We start from the raw sequence: 17,637 nt of genomic DNA, 5'->3' as shown, positions 1-17,637 counted from the left end.
TTTTGGCCTGGTCCAGCTTGCACTCTTCCAGGCAATGCCTCACCATGGTTAGCAGATGGTTAATTCACTGCCAGCAGTGGTTTGGGCTCAAGAGATTTCAGCTTGAGGAATACATGAGTCTATCCCGTATCATCCCAGCCACTAAGGCCTGACTGACAAAGCCCTAAATCAGATCATCTTTTAGCATCTCTTGCCTTGCCCTCCTCCTGGCTAGTAATGCCTCCTTTGAGGCCAGCTGTGAATTACTTGCCAGAGGGAAGTTCTTAAAAAGCTTTATGCTGGAGCAGCTCGCCTTATGTTCTCCATTAGGCAGTCTTTATTCCTCCCATGTCCAGCGTTACATCAGCAGAAGTTGGATTAGACGTGTATTTCCTAGCTAAACAATGACTAAAGGAAACACGATAACTATCTACAAGTACTTGGTGGGTGTAAACTTCAGTGAGGAAGAGGGATTGTTTAGTGTGGTTTTTATGGCCAAAAGCGATTAGATTAAACCAAACAAAGCAAAGCATATACTGAATGCCCTCTGTAATATCTTGTGGGCTGGAAGCACAGCTCCCAAGGGATGTGGCAGAAGCCATGTCTGGGTCACTGAGAACGCAGCAGGGAGCAGAGCAGTGTTTACTTTATTTGCATGGGAACTCCATCCCACGAACAGCCTGTCTACTCTCCCTTCCGTGCCCACACCCACGCTGCTGTGTCTACGTGAGCACACATCCAGCCCAAAGAGCGTCAGAGAAAGCTTGATTCAGCCCCTCCCCGCCACCACCCCACACCTGATCTGTCACCATATATTCTAGTGGTGTATGATGATAACCTAAACAATAAGGTTTTTTTTGCTGCTTATTGGTTCTGATCTTGAGACGTTTAAGCTTCACTTACACTTTCTATACTGATCAACAAGGGAGTTTTCCTCAGCACCACAGCACCCAGTTTAGCTCACCTCTACCCCTGGGTTATCACATACCTAACGGGATGCTAGCAGCATTCCTTTCAGATTATGCTCCTGTCGAGTGGTAGGACATTATATGGGACAAATAAACTTTGTACAAGGATGAACTAAAAGGAGTGTAAGGTCATGACAGAACAAGGGGAAATGAGTTCAAACTAAAAGATAGGAGATTTAGACTAGACATAAGGAATGCGTTTTTTACAATAAGGGTGGTGAGGCAATGGCGCAGGTTGCCCAGTGAGGCAGGTAGTGGATATCCTGTTCCTGGGGGCACCCAAGGTCAGGTGGGTTGGGGCTCTGAGCACCTGGTGGAGCTGTAGGTGTCCCTGTTCATTGTAGAGGAGTTGGACCTGATGTTCTTTAAAGGTCCCTCCCAATCCAAATGCTTCTATGATTCTTCTGAGAACACATGGGCAGTCCCTTATTAATCAGAGGGCAAAATAAGCTGCCTTTCACACACAGAAGCATGTCGTAATCCCAGCTACACATGCCTTTTTCCTCTGAGAACCAAGAGTAGAAGCCTGCGATCATATCTGACAGGAGTTTCTGAAGGAGAATGTGAGCTGACTTCAGCACCAAGAGCAAGTGACTCAATCACTGCTGAGTCTTTCAAAATCCTGCAGCCTCTTTGGGAAAAAGGAGCAAGCGTATACGTGATGTTCAATGAGTCAAGATGCTGTCCCTTGGCACGTCTGTTTCTCTGACTAATTACACAGACACAATAGCAAAGAAATTAGATAAGCCAGGTAAGGTCTGTTGTGGATGTCCTGGTTGTCTAGGAGACAAGAGCTTTATTTACCTGACGTGACTTGTGGGCAAGTGTAGAACAAGCATACCCTGTTCTTAAACAGCAGATTGCGTCCAAATTGCAGGTTATCTGTTCTGAAACACCACCACTTAATGCTTTATCTTTCCTTTTAATTGGTACATTAAATCCCACTTAGGACAAGTAGAAGAAGCGTCCTGCTACTGGCTGCCAGCAGAAAGAAAAGGAGGACGGATGCGTCCTCCCATGGCACTTTCAAAGAAGGCCCTGATCAGTTCATAAAAGGTCAGGAAGGGAGGGAGTGATTTAAAAGCCTTAAAAAAAAAAACAACAGACCAGACTGGAGTGCGTCATCTCAAGTTTTCTTCTCCCAGGGGAGTAATTCCTTAGATGTTTCGTGTGCCCCTCGCTGGTGTCTCTCTGTTCTGTTTTTCTATGGGGGCAATTGGTCTATTTTTGCATATTCTGAGCCTCCTCCCATCCCACAGCAGCAGAGTTACCAGACATCTGAGTACATGGGAGAGTTGAGTGGGGTTATCACCACCTTCCCTGAGCGTCCACAACCCAAAGCTAACACTACTTTGTTAGATGTACACATAGTAAACTACCCCACAGAGCTGTCATGGCACTATTGCAGAGCCCCTGCAGTGCTGTTACATCCTTCTCAAATTTGTCTGGCTTCAAGTGGCTCAGACTGTAACATATTTTCTACATTCTAATAGACATGGAATGTCAGTCTTCATGGCTTCATTAAAAATGTTATGCTTAAGGATAATTAGTATAGTTTCCCATTCTGAACAAGAACTTATTTCACATCAAAGACTGGCAGCAGGTCATGCTTGTGATAATGTTTATAAAAGATTAATTCTTTTTCCCAGACACCTGCTGTCTTCGCAGATCCCAGTGAAACCATGCACGCTTTATATGAGCAGTGAAGAGGAAGAAATAAGAACCACATGGTTTCTGTTGCTTCACATGACCGTACATATGGACTCTCGAAAGATGCTACCAGTGAGTGCTCCCAAAAGCCCTGATTCATGGATGTTTGGCCTATGTCACAACAAGCTGTGACTCCTGTCCATCTGTACTCCACATCCAGCTGTGATGTAGGCTGGCCTAGAAACTAGGGGCACTGCAGGGAAGTCCAATCTCCTTGGATTTTCACTGTTGGCACTGTAAACTTAGAAACTTTGGAGCACACAGGCTGTCTTCGAAGAATAGCTGAGATCCAGTATGAGAAACTCTGGCCACCAACCCCCTTGGAGGAGGCTCAACTGGTAAAGTTTATATAAGTCTCTTTAAAAATAGCATTTAATATAAAGTGTATGTTGTCATACCTTCTCTACTCTGTGTTGAGGACACTCTCCAGAAATGCAATATACACTAACACATGAATTCTGAGAAAGTCAGATTTCAGATATCAGATGTAGGCAGCTCTAGGCAGTAGTCAGAGTCTTATGGACAGTATTATGGATGCTGTCAACAGTACTGCCAGAAGTTTCACAGATATATCCAATGTAAATCATGGTGTTTTTTTCTAAGGTATGCTCTTTGCTCCCTGTTCCTGCCCAGACACACTCTCATGGAAGTGCTCTGGATTTCTCTTACAGTGTCCTTTAATAGGAAAAGCAATATGCAACCAAATAGATAAACTTGCTAAGCCAAAAAGTGTTTTTAGCATTTAATTAGACTCTCATTTCAAAAGTACATAACCTATAAGATGTCTGAGAACATGAATCCTCAAAAACACAATTTTCCATGGCAATTCTCTCTTCCCAAGGCAGGGACTCCTCTGTTATTGAGCAACCAGACCTCTGCTTGTCTGTTGTCTGTCTGAGGCTCTGTGAGACTTGCATATCAGTAAAGCTTCAGCCCTGTTCATGGAACCCCAGCACGGCTGAGGCTGGCAGGGCCCTCTGGGTCCCTCTGTTCCAGCTGCTGCTCCAGCAGGGACACCCCAGGGCCACATCCAGGTGGCTCTGGGAGATCCCCAAGGAGGAGACCTCACAGTCTCTGGGCAACCTCTGCCAGTCTTCATTACTGCAAGGCACAGAAGTGCTGGTGATCAGAGGGAACCTCCTGTCTGAGGTTCAGACTTTGGTCTGCACTGGAGACTGGAGAGATGCTCCTGAGATGGTGGAGGACCAGAACCAAGTCTCCTCCCATGGGGTGCGTGCTCATCCCTAGCCTCATCTGAAGGATGCAGGTAGACTCTCAGGTACATCTTCTTTCAGGCTCAGGAAATCTTCACAGCACTCAGCATCATGAATCCTCATTCCATGCCTTTGGCTTCCCCCTTCCTTCTCTTCTTCATCTTTGCACTATGAAATGCACATGTTGCAAGGTGTCTGCCTCATTGTTGTTTTTCCTTGCATGATGGCCTGAGAAAAGGAGTACCTCAGTACAAGAGACACATCTGTAAACCGGAGGAAAGTCAGAGCAATAATAACAAAAAAAGCAGTGCTCTTGGAAAAATCTGCAAGGCAGCAACTTAGAAGCCAGCTATTAGCATGCTAGGAAAGGTCTTGAGTGAAACAAACAAACAAAAAAAAAAATGAGCTTTTTAAGTATTTCTAAAACAGGCAAGTAAAAAGTAGTGTTGTCTGTATGTAGATAGCTTGTGTAAACAGCCTCTTCCTTCCCCACTTGGGGCTATGTCTCTGTAATTATGTATTATTTGCAGGAAGACAGTACAGTACAAAGTGTGAGGAGTGAATATGTTCCAAATGTGTCTGCACTCTGACCAAGAGGCTGTGATTTCAGGGAGAGGAGAACAAGCCTCTTCCTTTTGTTTACTCTCCTCCAGCTCTTTGTAACAACTGCAGTTTTAACTGGAAGTGACTCACCTGGCAAAGAAGATAAGAAACCCCAAAGTACCGCTGAACTAAAGCACAGTGCTGGAAACAATCCTCCAAATTTAAGGATTACAGTCCTTTTGAAACTGTAATGATATTCAGACCCTTCAGGCTTCCCTAATTAGCGAGAGGAAGAGCTATCGCTCTTCTCTAAACGTGGTGTCAGCATTTGTTACAAGCAACGAGAATAAATTATCCACAAACCTCCTGATGACCTATAAACCTGTAACTTGATATGACTCACCCAATTTTTATGCTGGAACAAGTGAATTTTTTTTTTCATAGATTTTTATAGTAGAGACTCTTTCATCTATAAGGCTCCACGTAACAAGATCCCATGGCTGGAGGCTGAAGCTAGCTCCATTTCAGTTAGAAGTGAGGTGTACAGCTTAACAGTCATTAATTAAGCATTGAAAGAACTCCTCAGGGAATGTGACGAATCCGCCACCTCTTGAAGTGTCTGAACTTTGGCTTTCCAAACCTCTTGTTACTCCTGAAATTCAAAGTGTGGCCTTTGATTTAGGAGTTATGGGGAAGGGCATTGCTGTGTTAGTTCTCAGTGACACCGAGAAGACCTTTTCAACACTGAAAGTCATTCTATTTTTTTTTCTTCTTTCAATTGCACAACATGAAAATCGTTCCTTCTTCTGGCAACAGCCAGTTAACTTCATCTGAAATCAAGAGGCCACCACCAATTTAGACCAGTAAATAAGGCCAGACTTCTGAAAATCAGCTAAATTTGCAGTTGCCTAATGGGCTGCAGTATAGCATTTCCATTCATCCTGCTGCCTGCTCCTGTTTCTTACCAGTGTCTCTCTTTCACTGTCACTCCTTCCATCACAGCAACGATACTCTATGAGTCACTCGTAATTCCAATGGATTTTAATAAAAACTTCCAAAATACCTTAAAATAAGGGGAAAAAAAAAAAAAAGCCTCCAAAGCCCCCAAATGTTTCCCCTTTTTGTACTTCACAGGAGACCTTCTCTGCCTTTCCCTTTTCATTTCCCGTCCACTCTTCCCCTGCAGGGTTATGCCAAGGTAGCTGCGAGGACGCCCAAGCTGACATACTCTGTTTGCATTCTTCAGCCTATTTGGGTTGGCCTCTCTTCTGTGTATGGGCTTGGCGATGTGAAAAAGTGACCTTGTGGCAAACTTGGGTGTGACCTTCTGAATCAACAACAGCTCCCAGTGTGACAGCCAGGGTTCCTACTCTTATTCCATGGAAAATGTGAGGCAGCTTATCCCATTTCCACCAACAAATAAACTGTTTTATGTTTATCTTACAGTAGGAGTATGTGTTTATAGTGTTATCACAGCGTGGCTAACGCCATGGTATTGCCACATCTTGTCTGCCTTCCTGATAGGTCGTTGCAGAAGCTTTATGTGTGTGCCCTGGCTTTGCTGATGGTGTTATTCTTTCACAGAGCCAGATCTTTGCCTTCCACCTTGGCATTCCTTCTACCGTAGAACCACAACAGTAACACACATTCCTGCCACTTCCATGGTTCCCATGGTTCCCACTCCTTTAGATCTGAAGAGGGGAAATGGTTTCAAACTGAAAAAGGGGATGTCTGGACTGGATATAAGGAAGAAGTTATTTAAATTAAGGATAGTGATGCACTGGCACAGGCTGCTCAAAGAGGTAGTGGATGCCCTGTCTCTGGAGACATTCAAGGTCAGGCTGGATGGTGCTCTAAGCAACCTGCTCTAACTGGATGTCCTTGTTTTTTGGCATTTGGGCTATATGGACTTTAAAGGTTCCTTTCAGCTCAAATGATTCTATGATTCTGTTTTCCTCAGCATTTCAGCACAACCTGAGGCTATGGTGCAACTCAAAATAGATAAGCAGTGGAAGAAGGTAATCCTCCATTTATGCCGCTAGCTGCCAAACCATCTCATAGCTCCACAGCTCTGCATTGGTGGCACTGGGTATTACAACAACTGCTTGGGTTGGGTGAGTCTGGTGTTTGGGGTGTCAGAGAGACTGTCCAAGACTGGAAAGATATTATGGGGAAGAGAGAGGGAGATGTACATTTCTGACTGAGCAGGACAATAGAGGATGTCCCACGTTGTGCCATATTTGCAGTGACTTTCCAAAATGAATAGACTTTCATCTATAAACAAAGAAAAACTTCATTTTTCCTCTGCTATTTGAAGTATTAAGTGGCATACATATCTATATGAAGAATAGTTACAGTTTTGTTTTTATTCTTTCTGAGGCTCTGGTAATTCTGACAGCCTGAGGTCAGCACACAGGTGCTGTGGTGGGCTGGTGCACATGGGTATGCACACAAACAGTTGCTTTGACTGCTCCTTCCCACTCTCCAATCCGCCTCCATACGCACACTGCTGCACTCCTGGGCTGAGCTGAGCAGCTGCGATGCGGCAGCTGTAGCACACACCTGCCCTTTGTCTGCAGCCCTGCTCCGTTACATGCCTTAAACTTTGCAAAATAGAGTAGCTATGATGTAATATAAATACATTTATTTCCTCTACCCGCTGTTGTGGATCAATCAGCAGCTTGAAACAGCAGGAGGGAAATGAAGTGTCAATGCAGGGGAAAAAAAATGCTGAAGGTGTAATTAACCAACTAAGCACCATTGGGACACACTGTCCCACTCAGTGGGCCTCCAGCTGCTTTGGGCCATAACCAAATCTATTAATAGACCGTGTTGAACAAGGCTACTCACACTTTGGAGCTCTTGTTCCTTGCCTGTAATTTCAATATGCATTTGGATATTTCTGAAGCCAAGTCTTCAGAAAGAAGATGAAAAGCCTGACTGATCCCTTCAGAGGAAATCCCACTCTTCATACCACACTCAAACTTGAAGACAGAAATAGTGCTGAGACATGAAACTGAGCCCTAGTATAGACAAACAGCTGTCCATAGAGCATCTGCCTTGCTGCAGGCTTGATGATGGACATAAGGGACAAAATGTGGGGCTGAAGGGGCAAAATTTGGCTTGTTGTCGCTATGGAAAAAGACCTGCTGCATTCCTGCAGCTGATCTAAGAGTATCCTACACCCTGAGGACAGGCATATGTCCACGTTACTTCCCAAACCATCTGTAGCGTTCTTGTTTCAGGATCCTCCTCCTGCAAAGCAGCATGCACACCTACATGAGAAACCATCTCTGTGACCCTCTTTTTATGAGGGCTGAAAGTGATAGGAAAAGAGGGAATGGTTTTAAACTGAGACAGGGGAGGTTTAGGTTAGATAGGAGGATTAGATTAGTTAGATTTAGGAGGCAGTTTTTTACTCAGAGGGTGGTGATGCACTGGAACAGGTTGCCCAAGGAGGTTGTGGATGCCCCATCCCTGGAGGCATTCAAGGCCAGGCTGGATGTGGCTCTGGGCAGCCTGGTCTGGTGGTTGGTGACCTTGCACATAGCAGGGGGTTGAAACTGGATAATCATTGGGTTCCTTTTTAACCCAGGCCATTCTATGATTCCATGATTCTATGATTCAGTGATTCTATGATGACTGTCTATAGCCCTACAGCAACAACCAGATAATTCCAAACATTTAAAAGTAAAGGTGATGATTTCTATCTGTCCCCATAGAGTCACAGTAGCGGGCAAATGTGTCAGATCAGACGTTCAGCAGGCTCAGAGAAGACAGATAGCTCCATGTATCAGGGCGCTGTGGACCCATTACTCCATGAGGATATCTGTGACACCCTTGGACTGCTCATGTCCCTTTCCCCTACCAAAGACTGATCTGTGGCTGAAATCAGAAGTGAGTACAGTGATTTTGTGATTAATTCACATCTTGCCTGGGACTGAGGAAGTGATTTGTGGTCCCCGAGGGCAGTGGTTGTTTTCTGAAGGACACGGCCCTGGAAAATTGAAGGCTGGTGAAAGCCTGCAGCGTCGCCTGAAACTTGGGAGGTGAAACCATGATTGGTGGGAAAAAGCAGCAGCTCTGCAGAAGAGAAATGCTCATGGGAAAGGGTGTACCAGGAGAGCTGCGGAGGAAGTGTGTGAGGGAGCAGCTGCAGAAACAGGCTGTAGGGAGGTGGCAAACACTTTGGGAATGAGCCCTGGAAAAGAGAAACAGGGAAAGAGGAAAAAATGCAGTGACAGGAGGAGAGATTAAACGAGGGCTGCCAATGGAAGCAGCCTGAGGATGAGCTGCATAGGGATAGGAGCACTTGGAGATGGTGCTATCCAGGTGCTTCAGTCACTGTGGGTTCAGACAATGTAAGGAGAACCTGAGCAAAGCCACTGGAGCTGCATGGGAAGCCTCTCCAAGCTCACCTCTCCTGGTGGGACTGTCAGGTCCACCACCAAATGACTTAACCCAGAACAGGGTCACCCTTGTGGTAGACACATGCTGGTAGTCCTGTAGGAAGCTCTTTTGGTGGTCAGTGGAGCAACAGAGCAAACAGCCTGCAATGACTCGGCCCACTTAAGAGCAGAGCTGCCTTCCCCAAGCATGTACCTCCTTGCTCTGACAACAGGAAGACCATAAAGCTGAGACAGCCTTAACTTAGGAATCTCAGCCAAAAGCTAGAGAGGATAAATCTTGATATTTGAATAGGTGGAGGATATATATGGAAAAGTTGGCACTGCACAGCATAGTCAAGGAGTGCCATAGTGAGAGCAGGTGAGTCATCTCAGGAGGCACCAGAGATGACTGTACAGTCATATATGCAATCAGCATCACTTATTGCACAATTAGAAGGGCACACAATGTGCTAGCCAGCGTGTTGGCTGTGGCTCCCCATATTATACACTTCAATTAAACTGTCTTGATACAGCTATCTTTTGCTATTAGTTATAAGGTAATGCTAGTGGGAAGTAGGGAATGACAAAATACTGCTGGAAAGCAATCAAGCTGTTAAACAAGCACTTAAATGCACATGTTAGTATTTCCCTTAGTGTGTTAATTCTATTTTACAATTTAGAAATAAACATACAGGTTTCGAGGAATACAAATAAACCAACGTCCAGAATTTTATTCATAAGATCTATCCAAAAAAATTCAACTATACTTAATATTTGTATACATTTCAGCAACTTCTTAGCTGTTGAAAACTTGTTTATTGCTAGTTTCCAGGGGTAAACATACTATTTTGGCACTGTCTGTTGAGGTTTTATGTTAAATTTGACACAGATGTTCTGTAGTCATTTTGAAGAGTAAAAATATTTCTGAAGGCAGTAATAAGGCCCAGTGAAAAAGTAATTGCAATCAAGTCAAGACTGGATTTAAAGGAAAGGCTTCCAACCTCTCCTCTCCTCTCCTCTCCTCTCCTCTCCTCTCCTCTCCTCTCCTCTCCTCTCCTCTCCTCTCCTCTCCTCTCCTCTCCTCTCCTCTCCTCTCCTCTCCTCTCCTCTCCTCTCCTCTCCTCTCCTCTCCTCTCCTCTCCTCTCCTCTCCTCTCCTCTCCTCTCCTCTCCTCTCCTCTCCTCTCCTCTCCTCTCCTCTCCTCTCCTCTCCTCTCCTCTCCTCTCCTCTCCTCTCCTCTCCTCTCCTCTCTTCCTGTCCAACCTTCTCCCCACTCCTTTACTTCATTTTTCAGTTGTTGGGATACTGCATGTTAAAAGGAACATCCAGCTCCACATGATCTGGCTCATGGGACATACAGATCCTTTATATTTAAAGCAAAACACTAACAGTGTTTCAATGGAGAGCATCATGGGTAAATGTCTTCTGTCATGACCTGTATTAATGGTACTAATATCCAGCTGTTAGCAGACTCCTCTTCCAATGAATGTTTTCTTTAAATGTATATTACAAATTTATTTTCACAGTGGCTTTCTTCTCTTTAACAAGATGTGACATATTGGCTCTGGTGTAGCACCAAGTTGTTTGTATAAAGCTTTGAAACATTTTTTTCTTCTGAATGCTGCTATGTAAGTACTGCATACATTGAATTGTACTGTTTTATTGTGCAACTAAAAGGTTTCCTGTTTTATGCTGTAATACAATTTGTTATTTTTCCAGCGCACACATTAGCCTGCATTCAGCTTCTGCACAAGGTAGAAGAACTCAAATTAAATTTACAAGCACACCTGAGCAAAGCTAGTTAGTTCTGGCCAGATCACGTTTCCATGATTAAATAATGCTGGCTATTATAACACATTGCAAGAAAATGCAGCTATAAATCCCTGTATGATTTTCCAATGCTTCATTGTGCCATAGAAATTCTACTAGACATTCCCCTAAGCAACAGGCTAGATGTGAGACTGAGCCACCCTGAGCAGATGTGTTAGCTGCTACATCTGATCAGATAAGAGTAGCAGTGCTGTACCCTTGTGAGTTTTCCCCTTAAGGTCCTTATGGTCCACAAAAACCAAACTGATCTTTGCTGCACTCCACTGCAGAGTTTATTAACTGAGGAAATTGGCTCTCCGAAAGATTTAGCAAATTGCTCAATGCCAGAGAGCAGATCTGCAGCAAGGAGAAAGAGCTAAGTGACTGTGCAGTAACCTTCAGTTATTGACATTTAATGTGTAACATTAACATTTAACGCAGTGTGCTGAAGGCAATGAAGTTCTGGGTAGTCACCCTGACAGAAGTAGATGGGCACTGATTTTGGAGAACAGCGCACTATGCGCTGATGGTGAGGCAAGCCCGTAGTTATCACAGTGCTCATTGCCACATAGTCTGGGGCACTTGCAAATGGATCCCTGAGATGGTGGAGCAAGGGACCATCTCCTGTTTTCCTGAACAGCTGCTTCAGGACAGGGGTGAGATAGCTGTGTCTCCACTACAAACCATGTGAGTGGTGAGTCTTGGTAGTGACAACTGCCCATCACTTAGGGGTCAGAGCTCAGGAGGTCATGGTCACACTGTTTTCATTTTGATGGTGATTATGGTGCCAGCGGCAAATGAGATGTTGGTGTGCACCCAGATGTGAACTGAAGATGCTCAAAGCATGGCCAGGACACGTCTGATGCAATGGAGACTAAACTCTGTATGGAGTTCAAGGTTTTTACAGGTGGCTCTGATGGTTTTACATTTCTTTATGATTTCTCGTTTCCAGTCACTTTCAATGTTGCCAAAATATGACCATTTGGAGTAAAGTTATACAATCCAGGTGTTTGCCTCAAGCTGAATTATTTTAGATGGAGTGGGGAGGAGAATTTCATTTAGAACTGTTCCTTGTGGCCAAGGTTAAGTCTGAAGGCTTACATTTAAAAAACGCTGTTACTTACCCACTGAAGCTCTCCAGTTCTCTGTCAGTGAAAAGATTGGTATGTGAGTGAAATGAAAACAGAGCAGCCAATGAATTAGCCTCTATGGAGACAACTCATATTGATGGCATGAGGGATGGATGACTTGAATGGGGTGAACTAGCACAGCATACCATAGTTGGAAGTAGGAAGATAGGCTGTACTGGAAGGGAATGAACTGCTGAGAATAGGGGAAGTTTATAGTGGCGTGAATACCAAGTGAAGCAGAAGAAGATTAGGACATGGGTAACCACTGAAAGGTTTTTGCATCCTAAAGAAAGCACGTGTTTATTGGTGGTTTATTCATGTATCCCAAAGTCCTTTGCACTAGAAAGTCACTACTAAGATGATGATCACCTACTCAGTGCATTATTTTCCAGTATATTCCTAATTTATACCACAGTCTTTGAATCATGAAGTATTTTCCCTATGGGGTTTTCTACAGCATTGCCAGTGCAATACAAGAGCTCCATAAGTATTAGCTGGTTCCATTCTGCAGCACTTGTGATGAGATACGATGATAAGGACCACCTCCTTTGGCAAACAGGCAGCTATGTCAGTGCTGCAGCTCTTCAGTTTGAACCCACCAGGACTTGATTTTTCAGTACACTCACTCTGTGATATGATGCAGCATCTCTTTCCCTGACTCACTGGAGTCTGAGAGCTCAGCACTTTTTCACATCAAACCACTGGTCTTGCAAATCAGGCAAGAAAATAAGAAGACACCGTTAAAAACCATCTGTGAAAAAGAGTGGCTGAAAGATCTCTTACAGCACTTAGGAGCAAGGGAGGAGACAGTGTCCAATATATCTTCTTACTCTCTCACTGTACTACTCCTCATTCACTTCTAGCTTTTGTGAAATGACAAAGTAGAGATCCCACCACAGAATGGGTCCAATTTGTGTACTGAAGGAGGGAGCTGTGTGGAAAAAGGCCGTCTGGTCGCACAGTTAAAACAGTCCACAAATGCTTGGGTAGAGAATTCAGGTAGGAAAGGCAATTTTAAGTCAGCATTTTCTAATGTTTGTTTTTGCTCTGCCAAGCTTGTTAGTACCCCTTCAAAGCAAGGTTCTGATTTGTTTTGGAATGAAATGTATTTGCTCTAACTCTTTATAAGGAAATAGCCTGCTCTTTCTTACAAAATATTTTTGCCAGTGGTAGGGTGCCCTTCCTGTGACTTTCCTCCCTGACTTGAGTTGAGCATCTGAAGATGATAAATGCACATCAAACTCAGCATTTCTTCCACCACCTACCTGCTTGACTCGCGTTTCATTAGAATTTCAGCAATGTGCTGGTTCATGGCAGATAACCTCCTCTCCCTTTCTGAGCTGTGAGCATCTGTGTGTGTTTGTGTGTGTGTAAGGGTGAGGGAACGGGTACATTTCTCATCTCCTCAGCGTTTATTGCATTCCTCTTTCTCTCCCTCCTCTGCAGCAATAAATCAATGCTACTTGTTATTGTCTGCTCCTTGGGCAATGTCTCAGGGTAAGGGGAGAGAGAGTCTCTCATGGTTGTATTGTTGGATGTTTTATCTAAAGCTAAAATGCAAATAAAATCAAATCACAGCCTTGTTTTCACAGATTCTGAGAGGAAGGACCCTATCCTGGCCATCTCAGCTGGATCACACATCACAGCTGATGCTTTGTCTCACATAGACTCCATTTGCTGACCCCGGCCTTAATCTGCCCACATAGGCAGGAGCAGGCAGCAAGGCAACATTTCTGCTTCCATCGTGGAAAGTTTAGGGCTTGTGGTGCTGCTGCCCAATTCCTGCATCCACAGGCTGGGGTGCTGGATGCCCTGTCCCCCTACACATGCTGAGATGTACCATTCTCCTACATATGCTGAGATACGCATGTGCTCCTTGAACTTCTGCAGTGGGTCAATAGCAAGCGAACCCCTAAAAATAGGTTGTGGATAGAGCAAAATATAGCCTGAGTATTGTTTACTCTGACAAGAGCAGAGGCACACACACTGCTGCCTGGAGAATCTGTAAATCAAGAGCAACATCACAGTGGGTCTGTGACTTGTAGCTACTCCCTGGAGAAGATCTGACCAGAAAACTCTTGTCTTCTGATTTGTTGCCTGCTCTCTCATCACAACACACTTCTTTGCTCTACACAGACTTCCTGATTTTCTACAAGAATAATAAAAAAAGAAAGTCTCTCCCATATCCCTGACCCTATGTGCAGGCATTAGATGCTCCCTCTCTCCCTGAAGTGACAGGCTGGAGAAATGCTCAGAAGGGTAAACAAGTGTAGTGGAGGAACAAGCAAGCAAGGCAGATGGGAACCTTTTGGAATAGAGGCATTTAACTAATCCAAGCTCAGGAACTTGAAATAAATACCTGTCCCACCTGCTTGAGATACAAGCAGGTTTAAAGCCAGGGCTTCATCTGGGATTTGTTCAGCCTTAACCCCTTCCAATGTTAACTGGGGTAACTCATCTGGAAACCCTCACGCAGCAGCTACTGAAGGCTTTTTGCAGGCAGATTCTCAGGCTCTGAAATACAGAAAATGGCCCCCCAACACATTAGCATGTTTCTATTGTGGCTTCATTGACATATTTTACATTTTCTTTCTTTAGTGGGAAATGGGGAAGAGTTGGACCCCCCAAGCAAGAAAAGTAATTTATCAACACAGTTTGTCAGCAGCGGCACTGGTAAAAGCATGCACACACATGTGTCTCTTCTTTCTCTGTGTCTTCTTTAAAATTTGCCTATTTTTTTATTAAAATGGCTGCCTCGAGCTACTGACAAACAGTGCCTGAAACATGAGATGTGCTGAGCATGAAAAGAAAGCAAACAACAACTTCTGTGCAAGCTCCAATTCATTCTGCTGATCTGATTTTGACTATTTCCTAGTGAAAGACTTTCCCCATTTTCTTGCTCTTGTTTTTGAGGTCATGATCATTGGACATGATGTGATTTTCAGACCCTTTGGGGAAGATGACACCCTTGAACTGGGGTATCCCTTCTCTGCTTGGGGAACTGCTGTGCTGCTCACAGCACCAGCACACTCAGCAGAGAGGCAACCCTGGCATGTACAAACATTCCACATCTTTCATGTGGCTTTCTGAGGCCCTCAAATGCATGTAAGGATAAGTAAATAAAAAATATTATATGTAGGAAGGGGAAAGTTCTGCCTCCGTGTGCTTGTTTGCTCCCCCTTCCTAGATAAAGAAGGTCCCTCCAGACTTCAGGCAGTTGTCGGGGGATGGACACATTAAGATGAGAGGTAATGGCCTCAGGTTGCATCAGGGGAGGTTCAGTTTGGAGATCAGGATAAGTTTCTTCTCAGAAAGAGTGGAGATACACCAGCAGAGGCTGCCCAGGGAAGTGATGGAGTCACCATCTCTGGAGGTGTTCAAGAATGGCGTGGATGTGGCACTGAGGGATGTGGTCAGTGGGTAAGGTGGAGATGGGCTGATGGTTGAACTAAATGATCTTAGTGGTCTTGTCCAACTTTACTGATTCTATGTTACAACAGACATCAGCTGGGTTTGCAAATACAACAGAGATTTAGGGGAAATCTCTGCTTCAAGTGTTCTCCTTGCCTTGCTGCAAGGCACAATGGAGGTGATGGAAAAGGAAGAGCTTAGTATAGAACTGGGGGAGGAGCAGCTTGGGGACAACGAGAATTAGCTTGGGAGCAGCTGGATTATGAAGACAATACGACTGCTCCATGAAGCTGAGGTCCTCAGAGTTCTGGCCTGTCCTACTGGTGCACCTGGGGCTCCCTTGGGTTTCTACATCTTTAAAACTTGCCCTGTGTGGGGAATTGGTGATTTCTCTTCCTGCTGAGCTCTGTACAGCAATTCAGCTTATCTCCAACTAAAGGAACCCACTGAGACAAATAGCTCTTAAAGAGAGAATGAATTATCCTCAGTCTTCCTGTCTTTTCACATCTCATTTTTCCACAACTCTCTTATTCGTTGATTATAATTGCCCCTTAATTACTCGTATGATTTCAATTACATAACAAGAAGGCTGTACAGTAGCTGCCAAAAGTATCTGTTAGGTTCTTCTTTTTTGATGATTAATTGAGTTTAAATAATTCTACAACTCTGTTTTCCATAGTCCTGAGAGAGCAGCGAGTTCATTCAATGCACGGACTTTCTCTGCTTGTTATCTACTTAATTTGGGTGCAGGTTTACCAGTTTCCTCTATGGAGATTACTATTTAGATCTGATAACGCTGACCAAGCATTCTTAATGTGGCCAGAAGGATTTCATCTCTTATGCAATTAAATACTGTAGGGATATCCAGTGGTGTGAATGCAGTCAACAGCCAAGAACAGACCATTCATCACTGTCACTAGCACTGTTTCTGCTTTATATACCAACTAGACACTGAACTGGAAGAAGTCCAAATATCCTTGTGGGGTTGAGATGAAGACAGGACCAGCCCTTCTCAAGGACTTTTATCATGTTCAAGACAGAGAGAGATCAGACCCTGGGTCATACTAAGAGAATTTGCTTGCATAAAGCAACAATTAAACAATGAGGATAAGTTCTAGGTGGAGGCTAAATGTTGTTTCTGAAAGAAAGCATGAATAATCCCATGTGAAGTTACTTTTATTTTTTTTTCCTGTACAAAATAGAGACAACAGCAATGAATAATCTTGCTGGAGATCCTCCCATACGTCAGTAGGGAGCTGGTATGGAGCTTTCTTTCCAGAAACGTCACACTGGATTCAGATGATTTTCTCCAAAAAGCAGGCTGACAGTGATGAGTGATAGAGATATTCAAGACAGACAAGGCTATCCATAGCTCAGAATAAGGCAGCAGGTGCAATTAACAAACCCTGTGATTGAACCTATGGGGATTCCTTCCAGGATGGCAAGTTTTTAAATAAGGCGTGTAAAAGTGAGAATGTTTGAATCACCATATGAGGAATCTTATTCTGTGTTAGATATTTTATCCTTGTTTTGCATTCATGCTTTTTTTTCTTCTCTTTTTCTTTTAAGTAATGTATGTTCCCATTGCTTGGTAAACACTAAGTTAAATCTCTTAAGTACGGCATAGCTCTTTTAAACTAAGTTTTGATCTTTTTGTTAATGTTATCCAGAAGCCTAAGAGGTACTAGAAGATACACAGCATAGGAGTCTGATTTGAACAGTCATGTAGCTTAACAGACATTTGTATGGAAACTTCACTTTTATCATTTTTGCTGTACCAAGAAATGGTGGGTGATTTACTCCATTAAAAAAATATATTATTCAATTTATGTCAGATTCTACTCCCACAGAAAGTGGAAATAAATGAAAAATGAAATGGATGGAATTTCTAAAACATATTTATTTTTAAATGACACATTCTTGAAAATGAAGCAATTGAATTGCCCAGGTCACTTTAACTTTCAAGAACTTGGATTTACTTCATCGTCTCACTCCATGACTAGAAGAGGAAGTTCTCCTGGTTCTGCAGCTCATTCTCATCTGAAAGCAAATAAGATATTCAACTGAACTGCATCCATCTGTCAAAAATCCATGGACATTTTATACGAACTGCAGATGAACATTCCCATGGATGTAGTGAAACAAACTGTATCAGTGCAGAGTGGTTTATCAGTTCAGATGCAGTTCCATGTGAAGTTTGCATTAGGATTTTCAGGTCAGGGAGCTTTCTAAAGATGTGTAATTGTGTTTGCACACCACTGAGCCTAAACTCATAAATTCTGAGGGGCTCAGTCTGGCTCCCTGCAGATCAGCACAAGTATCCCATGCCACACACTGGAGAACATGCTCTGGCTAGTGATTTGGCTGTTATTATTATCATCCAGAACATCTCTGTTGCCATAGCACAGATAATGTGGATGTTGCTAGAGTTGAAAAAGCAAGCAAACAGATTTGTTTCAAATAGTGTTTAAGCACACACATAGAT

General features: G+C 43.6%; 1 long non-coding RNA gene across 5 annotated transcripts in view; it reads right to left on the bottom strand.

Moving 5' to 3' along the window:
- Positions 1-3,390: 3,390 nt before the first annotated feature.
- Positions 3,391-17,637, bottom strand: part of LOC107308120 (uncharacterized) — a 36,892-nt gene continuing 22,645 nt past the window's right edge. For 3 of the 5 annotated variants that reach the window (XR_014948660.1, XR_004305940.2, XR_004305939.2), the window contains one exon: positions 17,035-17,192. This is a non-coding gene — a long non-coding RNA (uncharacterized LOC107308120). Of the gene's footprint in view, positions 4,100-17,034; positions 17,193-17,637 lie in introns of those variants that run through there. The other 2 variants (XR_014948665.1, XR_014948661.1) reach the window with 2 other exon arrangements.

The sequence above is a fragment of the Coturnix japonica genome, chromosome 1, assembly GCF_054131305.1.
Source record: "Coturnix japonica strain WE chromosome 1, WE-NBRP24, whole genome shotgun sequence".
Classification (NCBI taxonomy): domain Eukaryota; kingdom Metazoa; phylum Chordata; class Aves; order Galliformes; family Phasianidae; genus Coturnix; species Coturnix japonica.
Note: the sequence above shows the minus strand (reverse complement) of the source record. Positions and strands in the feature narration are given on the sequence as shown.